The sequence below is a fragment of the Bombus affinis genome, chromosome 10, assembly GCF_024516045.1.
Source record: "Bombus affinis isolate iyBomAffi1 chromosome 10, iyBomAffi1.2, whole genome shotgun sequence".
Taxonomy (NCBI): Eukaryota; Metazoa; Arthropoda; class Insecta; order Hymenoptera; family Apidae; genus Bombus; species Bombus affinis.
The window spans coordinates 5,040,181-5,053,181 of NC_066353.1; the positions used below are offsets into that span (position 1 = coordinate 5,040,181).

The window sequence follows — 13,001 nt, forward strand, 5'->3', positions numbered from 1 at the left end:
GAACAGTATTCAAACACCTGTAGAATTGTTCATGAATATATGTAAATAATACATATGTTATTCAAAACAGTACAATTTTTTATTAGCACTGTAATGAGATCGAATTACCATGATTATATTCGTCAAATTAAAAACAAACCTTGCTTTATTCAATGTTGATAATCCTCGATATTCAACCCATTGTATACATTTTTAACACTCATTATACGTTTCAGTTGTTTACGCTATATACCAAATTTTTACTAAATATACGTTTCGGAGTAAATATTTTATAACTTTTATACAAATGTTCAGATTGGCATTAAATTTTACCAATATAATCATGAAAGTTGTGCCTCACTAAAATACCATTAAAATTTGTAACTGTTTTGCGTAACGTATAGAATACGTGCATAAAGGTTTTCCGTAACGTATAGAATACGTGCATAAAGGTTTTCTTCGACAAGTGTCCAAATACTTCATTGGATATTATATATCCTGGATAGATAATGAAAATTTGATTTCCAATGAATCCTTAAAACGTTACATTTTACGATCACGTACTCGATTGCTTTTTTCCTTCTTGTGCGTGTACATACTTATCTTGTCAACACACATGACTGTTTCTCTCTCTTTCTACCGTATGACTGTCTCGAACGTTTCAGCTGGTATAATTAGCACGTAATTGATATGACGCAACGAAACTGTTGATCTTTTGACGATGTGCTTTTGTAAATTATCGATGAAAAAAGTTCTAATACGCAATTTTGTCATTGCCAGAGTATTTAAAAAACAAAGAAAGAATTTGGAAAAAATTTAATTCACACTATTATACTTATATATTATACTATTTGAAACTATTAGGGGGTATGTATTGGCTCGAATTATTTGAAGTTAGTCGACTACTATGCATACGTACGCAAATATTCAAGTCAACTCGATAAGATGAGCTTTGCTTGGCTTGAGTATCCATTGCAGAATAGTTCTTGACAATACGAGACATTATAATTAACGTACGTATAACGCGCAATTTGGAGAACAGCACGATTCACAACAAAATGTATCGAAGAACTTCGACTTCCATGATTCGATTATTAAATCGTAGAAATTTCTCTTTCGTTCTTTCTCCATCGGTTACGGATGTTACATAAATACGGTAAGATTAGTAGGCATTCGGAAAGGAAAAAAAGAGTCTCGAAACAGTGGAATACAGGGGAAAAAGTGAGAAGGAGATAGTAGAGAAAAGTAGGCAGATGGAGTGAGAAATGACACACAGATAGAAAGAGATATAGAAACTTGTAAGTAGGCACAAGGTAGCGGCGAGAAAGTTACTAAACACATAGTTACGTCCTGTTGAGATCGATTACAGCAGATAACCAACGTAACCGCCGTCAGATCAAAACTAATAAACTGGTCTAGCGTGTGTTACGGTCAACTATAAATTCGCCTCTTTTGTTCTCCTCTACAGCGATTACGCTCACTATTTTCTGCAATAATAGCTCTGTTTCGTTCAGACAAACGTTGCTGGTAGATATAACACGTAATAAAATATTTATTTATAGCTGAGCGTTTCAGATACATATTATCCAGACATACAGTAGCTCATAAAAATATTTGAACACTTGCCATAAAAATCTTACGCCCATATTATGTATGTGTTATGAAAAATACTTTGAAAATGTATATGGAAATTACAAAATATTTATTGCAAATATATGTTTAGTAAAAAATTAGGGCGAATAGTCACGTTAAGTAATGCAATAACAAGTATTAAATACGGTTTCATTGAATATTAAGATTTATTAATACAACTGATAATTGACCGTTTAAATAATTCAAGGAAATATATAATTGTACTAAATATCTTGTAATTTCTACTATTTGTTTCAAACTTGATCAATATAATCATGATGTTCTAGTCTCATAATACCGCTAATTAAGTTTCAATATGTTTTTGCAAAATATATTCCTAAAGAGTGTCTACAAGCGCTAGGATACTTACGTACGCCTGTGTAAAAATTGAAGGATTTAAGCAGTAAGAAGGCAGCTCCAATAATTATATAGATTGTATGTATTGGAAGATCCTTATTACAGCAGTCCCTTCTGTCGGTGTTCTTCGCAAGAAAACGTTCTTACAATACAACAGCATTGGTTAAAAAATCATTGAAATGTATGAAGTACGGGCTTGTATTATACTCATTAAATTCAGAAAATATTGTTATAGGTAAATTAAATATTCAGAATTCGCTCCTCTTTGTTTTGTTTCTAAACACCCTTTATTCGCTCGATAAAATTCTATCACTTCCATGTTATTAAACTATAATCACTCTACAAGATCTATTCAATAATAAATCTAATTACGGTATATAATCATTAAGCGTCTTTCAGTGGAATCGTCCGTCATCATTCCGTTTCCTGAACAAACAATAATTAACCTTAGAGTGATGTAGTTGGCATACATTCAATCTAGTAGGAAAGTGGAAAAATAGAATTGTGTCAGACATGACTTAATTTCCTTAAAACTTTAGATTTTTATTTTCCAGACCAATAAAATAAATTTGGCAAATTAGTGGAAGTATCAAAAAAGAATATTACTGGGTAGTTAGGAAAGAGTTCTACGAATATTGCCTCCTTTTCATCACTCTCTTAAGATGATCAATATTTCGTAATGTTTCTATGTTACATTACCTTGAGGAGGGCACGTATCGTACCAATTTCTCAGCGGCATTAAAGGACCTCCGGAATTGATTTAAAAGAAATCTCACGTGCCGTTTCCACATGTATATATTGCGACTTATCTACTAATTAACTTACTTACACGTAATAATAGTAATTTACACGTAAAGACGCAATAATAGAAACAAATTAACGTGTTTTTATACGTGTCACAGAATATTATAATCGTGTATCGATGTTCGATCGATGCAAAGCAAAAAGTATTGACGCGTGTGCAATTTCTACGATAATAAGTAAACATTCCATAAATGCTCGAAAATCAGGAACCAAATGTTGCAATGATAGAGATGTAGGGACGATTCTAATCCACGAAACTGACACCTTAAACGTGCCGAATGTAAAAAAGAGAGTCGAAGCGTTCGGCAAATATTAAAGGCTCGCGATATGTTAAGACCTTGATTTGTGATTAAAGAAATTTTTATTAACATGTTTCTTACATTTTTCTGATTATAGTGATACCAAATACGATATAATTTGGAGCATATTTGCTTACTTAATAAATGATAATTAAATATAATTCAAATTATATCGTGTTTGGTCTCATTTTAATCTGAAGGATCTCACAAATATGCCAGTAAAAGATTAATTTTAAGAAAGTCAGAAATAGAGAAGTTTTGCTGTTGAATTGCTATCTAGAAGATACATTATCTGACATTGGATCATACTACACTACTCGATCGCAACGAACCGTCCAACTTCGTAGTACACCAGGGGAATCTCTTCTCCCAAGATGGCTGTGCAATTATCGAATGTTTCCTTAGCTACATAATTTAAAAACAATCTCCGGGAAAGAGCTACTTCACTTAATGACAGTGATATGATTAGTGTTGAGCAAAATTTTATTTAAATAACAGATAGTGAATAAAAATAAAGAGCTCTAGCATAGTATCCGGATTGCAAAATATTCGGTTAAAGTGACACTTTTTTCTTAATTAAAGGTTTTTGAGGCTGTCGAAGCCGAGAATGAGAACGCGACCAAACCGGTCGTTCTTCACGGAAATAAGGCGTACAAAATTTCGGTCAGTCCGTTGATGTGTAACGTATTTTGTTGATATGATTTTTGCTCTTCTTAATCTACTGTAGGGATTATTCTGTACGCTTGGATCGTAAGTTTTGGTTTAGGTTTGAGCCACTTTTTATTTTCTAGCAGGTCAGACAAAGAGCAGCAGGCGGTAAGAAAAATCTGGCATTTGGAGCATTGGCATTGGCTATGCCATTACTTGTTTTGCAGCTTACTGCTTACCGCTCTGTAGGATCATGGTCTTACGCGGATTTCTAAAGTGAAGACATTCGTCGACCAAAGGCTCATAATTTTCGCAACCCAAAATACCTCCGGAAAGATATATATCTAGTACAAAAATTTTGCAGTCCAGATACCTACTATACTAAATCCAAATAAAATTTTATTTGCCGCTAATGAATAGGTGTGCAATTGAATAAGAATTTGTTTTGATTAAATTGTATAAATGTTATATACAGTTAGTGTAAAAGGTATAGAATATTGTAGAACATCGCTTATTAACAAAATTTTAGCAAATAAATAATATGTACATATTTCTATAAGCCTGCAGATTTTCATTAAAAAAATGGGGTATCTACATTCTTTGTGAAAATATTAACAAATATCTAAAAGAATGGCAAAAATATGTGTAATAAGTATTTATATACTTACAGTTTAATGAGAAAAACTAGAGAGGAAATTACTAAGTTTAATTCTTTTAATATTTAGTGGGGTTTCCTTTTGTTTTTATGAATTGAATATGAATTTTCGAACATTCCACAAGATCTACGCTCGCAAATTAATAGCATTATGCTTCAAATCGTTGAATCTTGTATCAGGATGAAATTGTTTTCGAAACCTATTTTTTTCTACACTTTAATGCAGACGAAGATGAAGCAGCAACTGTACGAATACTTAATACGCAGATATTTATTAATATCTTCACAACAGAAATAAATATCGCATTCTTTTTCCTTAATTATTCTGAGGACTTGTAAGAATACGTATATATTTTTTATCTGTTAAAATTTTGTTAGTAAATGATGTTATACGATATTTTTGTTGAAGTTGAGTATTGTACGAATACTTTTTACACTGATTGTATATAAATATGTCGGCGATGTAGGAACATCGGGCCTTTCTTTGGGAAGATCCCCAATAGTTGGGCTCGAGGTGACATAACTGGTCGCCGAACGTAGCCACGGTCACGGGATGAACGTTTTATCTAACAGAAGAAGTACCGATGTTGAGGGACATGCTGTATTAACAATCAAGCCCCGGCCAGGAGCAATGTTGGTTTTACGCGGGATTGCCTAGTAATGGCGCTTGGAATTTTGTTGATATCCCCGATCAATATGTAATTGACAAATGTGACCGTATCAGTCTTTTATTTTTGTGATCACCTTGGAGAGTTTACTGATATCGTCTAGGCAGTCAGTCTGAAAGTAACCCAGCGTCTGAACTAACGTGTCTGCGTGCTACAAAATATATCCTATTGTACAAAGAGTTTTCCCGTTGACCGTGGATTCGTTATTGAACTCAAGAACATTGTCAAAAGCATTCATTAAACTTATTGTTCGTTAAACTAATTAATCGTTAAGCTAATTATTCGTTAAACTTTGTAAAGACATATTTATATGTCTCTGTAAATACAATCTCTGTTGTGCAACACGATGGCTAATTCAAATGAAGAATTATCACGCGCCCGAAACTCTAACGAAAACCCGACAAATATGTACGAGCTACATCGAAAATGCACATGATACTGAACGTGTGATATATTATCAAGTTCCATTGTTCAGTTATTGTAATATTGACTTTTATAACCGATTTTTTTTTAGGTGCCACGTTAGGAAATTTATTGTTCCTTGGCATATTAATAGTAAGAATTGTACCTGTATATTTGTACACAATTAGGTGAAAACAAGCAATTATTAGCATTATTATCCGAATAATTCGTTACGGATAACAAATAATTATTCCACAAATAAGATATTTATCTAATACGAATTTATTTAGATAATCTTAGATAGATATTTATTAGAAATTCGAAACAATTCGAATAATGCTCTACTCTGGACAGGATCGCATAATAAAATTACCACCGATTGGTTGTTCAAAATTGATCACTAGCAAAATCACTCAATCGGTGAAGAATTTATCGATGACTGTTCCCCGAAAGAAAAGACCTGTGTCGATGAAAATAGACCTCCTTCGACTTGATCATGAAATCTTCTCCTCGAACGAGCGACTCTATGAAGAGAAACGCTGTTAACTGTTCGTTCTGTTAAACGACCGTTGCTCTTTACGCTATCGTATAATTTTTTTATACGTTATTATTATTTTATCGCTATTTAGTTGAGTAGACTAAAATGTCTAACAGCGATATTTGAATTTTATATCGTTTTTCATGTATCTCGCACATGTCAAACAAAATATGTAAATCACGGTGCATAAAAAGTCCGTTTTTTATCGGTCGATCATTGATGTAATTATGCAAACAATATATAAATATTAAAAAAAAGACACTTGAAATACGATGACTGTTTGTTATGATCAAGTTTTTTTTGAAACACTTTCTTTCTTGTTCATCTAACGAATTCGTTAACATTTGAGATAGGATAGAACTTGTAGTACACATAGTACGATTCAATTTAGGTTACGCGGTATTCTTCTGACTCGTCGATATTTATCTATCATATATAATATTTGAAGTTATTAAAGTATTATTAAATACCTTACTAAACAACAAAATCACCTAGGCAAATGATCTGATTATTTTGAGCGCGCAACATTGCATATAACTGATAGATGATTCATTTCTGAATAACAAATCGCAAATAGAAACGAACAAAACTTTCGTATATATATATTATATTTCTCTAAATTAACCTTGTCGTAATTCTCGAATTTTTATATGACGATCTTACTCCCATTTTAGCAGACAAGACACTTTTAATGTTCCAAGATGACTGAAAGGATATATGTACCAATAACGATTCTTCCATATTTTGCTCAAACTCGAGATATACTTTTTAATGTTAGAAAAGTAAGATGCGGTTGAAGACGATTCAAAGAATGCAGGATTAAATCATGAACTTGATTCAAAATCGTTTGATTAATATTAAAAACTTCAATCTTTGCAGATGGCGATTACAATGGAATTTAATACTAAACATAATATCCCGATTGATTCACTTTTCCTATAAGTGTCTAAATCTATAAGACAATTAGCATGAGATTACGGGGGAGTTAAACAAAACCAAAATTATCATTAAACCAATGCGATCTTCGCGATGTATGCGTTTTTCTTCGAATTCGAAACGATGACGGTTTTTACACGACTTTCATGAGTAAAATAACAAGTTCTCTCTCAGCGAGGAACGCGTGAAGCAGCCGCACTTTTTCACGTTGCGTGTATAATTTATACAATCGTACATATCGTGACCAAGCTCGGTCATTCTGATATTGATTTTTCTTTTCTTTCCGTTCGACCGACGACCCTTGTACGAGAGGAGTGAAACGCTTCCTCGTAATTCAGGGTGTGTGTTACGTAGTCATGCGAGTTCCACTTGCGTATGTCTTTTTCAAGATCGTCATCGCATCGCCACGATGTGTCACGGATGCAAATATATAAAAGCCGAGAGACAATCGAGATAACACCGGCATTGCGTGAATCATAGTGCGGCTACATTGGTTACGTAGAAAGTCTTATCGGATCTGTAGATTTTTCCGCCAATCATATTCGATGAGAAGGTGAAAAAAGAAAGACAGATATACGATACGTGATCTTTGTCGGGGCAATATACGTGAAAACTGAACATAGAGGTTAAAATAGGTTACTCGAGGAAAATAAGAGCATCGGTATTAAGCTGCCACGTAAGATCTATCGATTTCTCGTTGAACACGGAGACATCGGACAATCTTCTCAACCGTCGGTTTTTCACTTCTAAGATGCTTCTCCCACCCTGATGCGCAACTCTGTCTTCGTTGTCTCCTTCAGACATAAAGTAGGTCGGTCGTGTCGACGAAGATGTAATTTCGTTCGGAATAAGAGGATACCGCTAAAAATTTAATTACCGTGGCAGAGGCGAGGCTGAGCAAGTTTTATGGTGACGCAAAAGAATAAAGCTGATCGTACGGAATTATCCAATTTGACGATGACGCGCAGTTGTTACGTAGCATCTGTCGAGGACAGAGAAAGTAATGCTGTCCGATGGAGTTGCTTAAATAGTGTTTACTTTCGGCCGATCCTTCCTTGCGGATTTTTAGCGGTTTATTGTTCTGGGTTGCCTCGCACCATCAGATGCCTTTGTGTCATTAAACGATAATATGGAAACAATTTTTTGTTTTGATTGATCAGACGATTAAAATAGCGATTGCTGGGTGAACAGCGAGTATGTATACTCCCCGTTATCGTAAACTTACTTATTTTGGGCAAAATGATTGTTAAGATGTGAATACAACTTTGTGCATTGATTTTATCCTTTATCCATAAGTTATTCAAACGAATTAGAATATGCTGCGATTTCGTACTATGAATTAATATAAAATGTTGAAATTGTGTAATGTAAAAAGTACGCATATCCTAACAATCGTTTTCTCCAAAGTAGGCAAGTGTCCAGTGACTTTTGGATGAGGGTAGGTACGTTAGTTAAAGCAACAATAGTACTGCTACGTACTCATATAAGCCGAATGCCAAATGGCACTTGACGCGTTTCTATTAATTCTTGCGAATCCGTCGTGATCGTCCGACATAGAAGACAGAATTGCTTTCGCCATCGACTGGCCCCGATAATATTCTGATTTTTTTTCTTCGCGACGAAAGTCGATAGGAACCGAGTAACAGAAGAGTTAATTATCGCAACATTTCGACCGTACTCCGCCTTCTGAATACGTTTTAAGATGGTCTCTCAAGCGTTTTGTCGATACAATTTCTAGTTTGATGGGAAATCTGGTTCGATGATGCATCGTAGAAGAGTAATTAAATATTCCTTTTAAAGGTGAACAACTTCGACGATGGAAAGGAAGGCGAAAAGAATCAGAGAAGTCGAAACTATTATTTATTTGGATTGAGTGGTCTTATAGGCTGTTGACACGATTCGATCCTTCGCTACCGTACATATTTGAAGATAGATGTTCGTTTTAAACAAAATATTCTCTTCGTCCACCATAATATTTCGTGTTTGAATCATAGCTCAATCAAGGTTGAAAAGATGTCGAAACATTCGCTAGTAGAGTTTTGCATTCGTAAATAACGCGATTGACAGACGTCATAAGAGGAACGAATTAGGAAGAACGAGAATGCAGTTTTGTCGGGCTTCCGGCAAGGGAACGACGAACGCAGTTGTAACCGGACACTACCGATAACGTCTCTTACTAAGTAACTTTCGATCTTGGTGTTTTTATATGGTTTTGCTATTAAGCAACGGAATTAAACACATTGCGTAAATTTTTAAGACGAAAGAGAAAGCGTTTGACGGAACGTTTGGTCTGTCTGCGAGCAATGAGAGCCAATTATACCGGAAATGAATGTAATGTCTGTGGTATTATCATTTTCAAACCTAACACGTTTGTCGGTCGTATGCGAAAGAATTATTAATTTCTCGTAAGTATAGAGCGAACCGGATATAACGGAATTCGAGGCAAACCGAGCCTAACCGACTCGAGTCACCTGCCAATCATCCGGAATACTATTTCAGCTATAGGGAAAAATACGATTCTCGTCGAGGAATCGACAAAGAATTTTATAACGTTGATTATTTCGAACCGCTGAATTGGCAAATTTGATCAAAATTGGAAGAGCGAACGTCAATGCTAATACTGAAATCTCGCGCGCTATCGACCAAGATATTCCACCGTACGTAAACAATTTGTAAATCACGAATATAACGCGTCTTTTTTACTTATTTTCGTCACTTCTATCTGCAGAGTAGAGTGTCAGATTCACATTGCACATTCGATGTTTACATACCAGAGATTACATTCTTCGACACGAAGATTACGTTTGATATCGATGATATCGTTAACATCGAGAAAAAGTGTCATTCCGCAAAGAACGATGAATGTCATTCGTGTTGTATGAGGAAGGGATTGGAGGTTAGGTAAAACCATCGAAACCATCGAGAAGTTCAAAATGGGTGATTTCATTTTGAATGTTTTACCGGGAAATGTATCAAGATCACAGTACGTAGATTATCAGGACGATTAAAGGGATACACGATGGTTTTCTTGTTGATCAATAATCATTGTATCCGTTGAAAAAAACGAGGGTTATCATGTGGAACATATACATGGGTCGACGTGTCCCGTTTCGTTTTGTACGAAGCTCGAAATCGATCACGGGCTGTCCTAACCTTAAAAGCCGCGCCGGCACGCCTCGAACGTACAAAACCTAAATTTATTTAGAATCGAATCGTGTATGTCAAAAGATTACACCCACCTGTTTTTTGTCGTTGCTTTCCGTTTGTTTCTCCTTCGGTTATCTTTCTCTCCTTGTTACTAACGTCTTGTAGTATCGTGATTACCGGCTTTGCTGTTTCTTCAAGTTCTTACACTATCCGTTTTTCTTCTTGTCACCTAGCCGATGGTACATAAAATAAGCACGTTGGTGATTTGCAGTCGTAGAGAAAAATGCGGAACTCGTTCTTATATCCTCGTGGAATGTGTAAGTTGATTGGTGGTACTTCTTCCGTCTTTATATCAGTTTCGTGAATCGTATTGCAAAATGGAATGCAAGCTCAACTTGCTTCTCGCTGTTAGAAGCAAGCAAACACGAATAAAGGTGATGACTGCTCGTCATCAGATTCCCTCATCGACGTGATTTTTATCCTCCTCTCCGCCGCGAGCGCGTATCACGGAAGGAAAAAGGTGAAGAGGAAGAGAAGAACAGAGAGAGAGAGAGAGAGAGAGAGAGAGAGAGAGAGAGAGAGAGAGAGAGAGAGAGAGAGAGAGAGAGAGAGAGAGAGAGAGAGAGAGAGAGAGAGAGAGAGAGAGAGAGAGAGAGAGAGAGAGAGAGGAGAGAGAGAGAGAGAGAGAGAGGGAGAGTGTGAGAGAGAGAGAGAGAGAGAGCGAGACAGACAGACAAAGAGTGAAAGAGAGAGAGGAAAATAGAAGCAGAAGGAGGAAGATAAAGAAATAAAGAGCGAGGGAAAAAGAGGAGGGATAACAGAATTATATCTCGACAAGAGTTTCCTGTGCATGCGGTCGCACTTGACTGACGGTACCTCGTTTCTTTTTGTACACTCTAACTGCCGGCCGTTTTCCGTTTACGCTACCTGCCACCTATCCACCTCGCTGTTGGTCACCGCCGCCCTACCATCGTCCACGATGCTTCATTTTACCAGTCTTCTTCCCCCCCTTTTTTCCTTTCTTTCTTTCCGCCCTTTCTTTTTTCTTCCTTCTGTCTTTCTCTATGACTCTTGACCGACTCTTCGTAACCTGTCACTCTTCTGCGTGCTCGCATACGGATCTCCTACCTCGCCCCTTGCCAGATATCTCTATGACTCGTACTCGACGTAGCGCACCGACCGTCCAAACCGAACAAAATAAACCGAGTCTCTTTAAAAATGATTAAAGGAAAAACCGATCGCGACAAAGATGAGGATGACAACGGGAACGACAACGAAGACGACGCGATGAAAACGATAGAAACGAGGGCCGCCGGGTCGACGACGAAAACCACTGCCGCCAACTTGCCATCTTGCGGACATTACTGTAAACGTTCGTGAATGGTTCTCAAACTGCGGATCTCTCACGTTATTTTTACTCAGATATTTTTCTATAAGATATAGTTTTTCAAGAGCTTTCTGTTCTTATTTGTCATATCTATTGTGACTTTATTCAATAAATTTCAATATTTCAAAAAATTAATTCGTTTAATTAATTTAATTTTAATATAAGGATGATTGAGATATAACGATTAGATGATTATTTGTTACAATTATTAATTCTTTATGAAATATAAAGTTTTAAATTCTTCAAATCAGAATGTTAAAGTATTGTTTATGTCGTTAAAGATATTGATGTATGAAAATTATTTGGAAATAATTTATATATTAGTATAATCATTTAGAGATAATTGATAGGAAATCAAATGCGAAACTTGATCGAAGCACCAGTGAAGATGTGCAACGAATCAGGATGATTTTTTTACGCGGGAATGAACGTTAGAGTTTAGTCAGCTGGTTGTCAAAGTTTCGCTCTCGTTTATTAATTTGTATGACTGTGAGTTATTGTTATATATCGTGTGTATACGTTATTTCAAATCAATTTTAATGACTACATCCAGGTAGTTATAAAATATGTGTTTGAAATTTAATGTGTGAAAAATACCGGTATCCCCTTATTATTTACATTTTTATTCAAAAGATTGTACAAAATTTATTATGTGATTAGAGAATATTCAATCTTACTACTTCGAATTATTTATGGTTCTATCTTTGTTTTATTATTTAATTATTTAAAATTTTGACAAATTTAAAAACTATAAATAAAAAATATATTATACAATTCCGCAATGCACGTGTAACGCAGCGAAATATTAATAATTAATAAAATATTAAATGTTAATTGATTCCAAATATTATTTTAAGTGATTAATAAACATTGCTCGCATCAGAAATCTGTGTGCGTCTGTGTAGCTTTATTTTCTTGGAAATTTCAGAAAAAAAAAGTTTAATCTTTAAAGAGGCATCCGTTATGAATTTATTTACATACATTTTTCATATACTGTTCTAAACAGGTAAGATTATATGAGTGTCTTATTTTGTCATTCTGATAAAAAGTTAGAAGTTTTTACAAGAAGGCGGTGTGTAATCTATATCCTTATATAATTTAGAATAATTACTAATATGTGCAAAAGTACAGTTAAAAAAGCTATGATTAATGAAATTGGAAAATGTATGAGGTTACCTAACCTTATCCAAGTGCTTTTTGATCTTTATAATTAAGTGATCATATTTGTAAATTATTTATATGTCTGTGGTTTGCCCTCATTAATATTTTACGTTCGTTTCATTCACACCATTGTATTTTAAGTGCAGATAATAGTGAATTGAAATTTCAAATTAATCATACGTATTTTCATTTTATTCTTGAGGAGGAATTAAATAGATATTGCCAATATTAGTGCAATAACGTACAACAATATTAAATATTTACATTATTATAATATTATTATTATAAGCATATTATTATAAGCATTAACGAGTTGTATATAATTTAAATCAATAATATTGGATTTAATAATAATGTCGAAATAATTCCTGCAATCTTCATTCAATTA

General features: G+C 34.7%; 1 protein-coding gene across 1 annotated transcript in view; it reads right to left on the reverse strand.

Annotated features, from left to right (window-relative positions):
* LOC126921522 (elongation of very long chain fatty acids protein AAEL008004-like) overlaps nt 1–10,306 on the reverse strand; it is a 37,432-nt gene extending 27,126 nt beyond the window's left edge. Inside the window, exon 1 of the mRNA XM_050733206.1 lies at nt 10,158–10,306. The gene's annotated coding sequence lies outside the window, so the exon portion shown is untranslated. The remainder of the gene's footprint in view (nt 1–10,157) is intronic.
* Between the last annotated feature and the right edge of the window lie 2,695 nt (nt 10,307–13,001).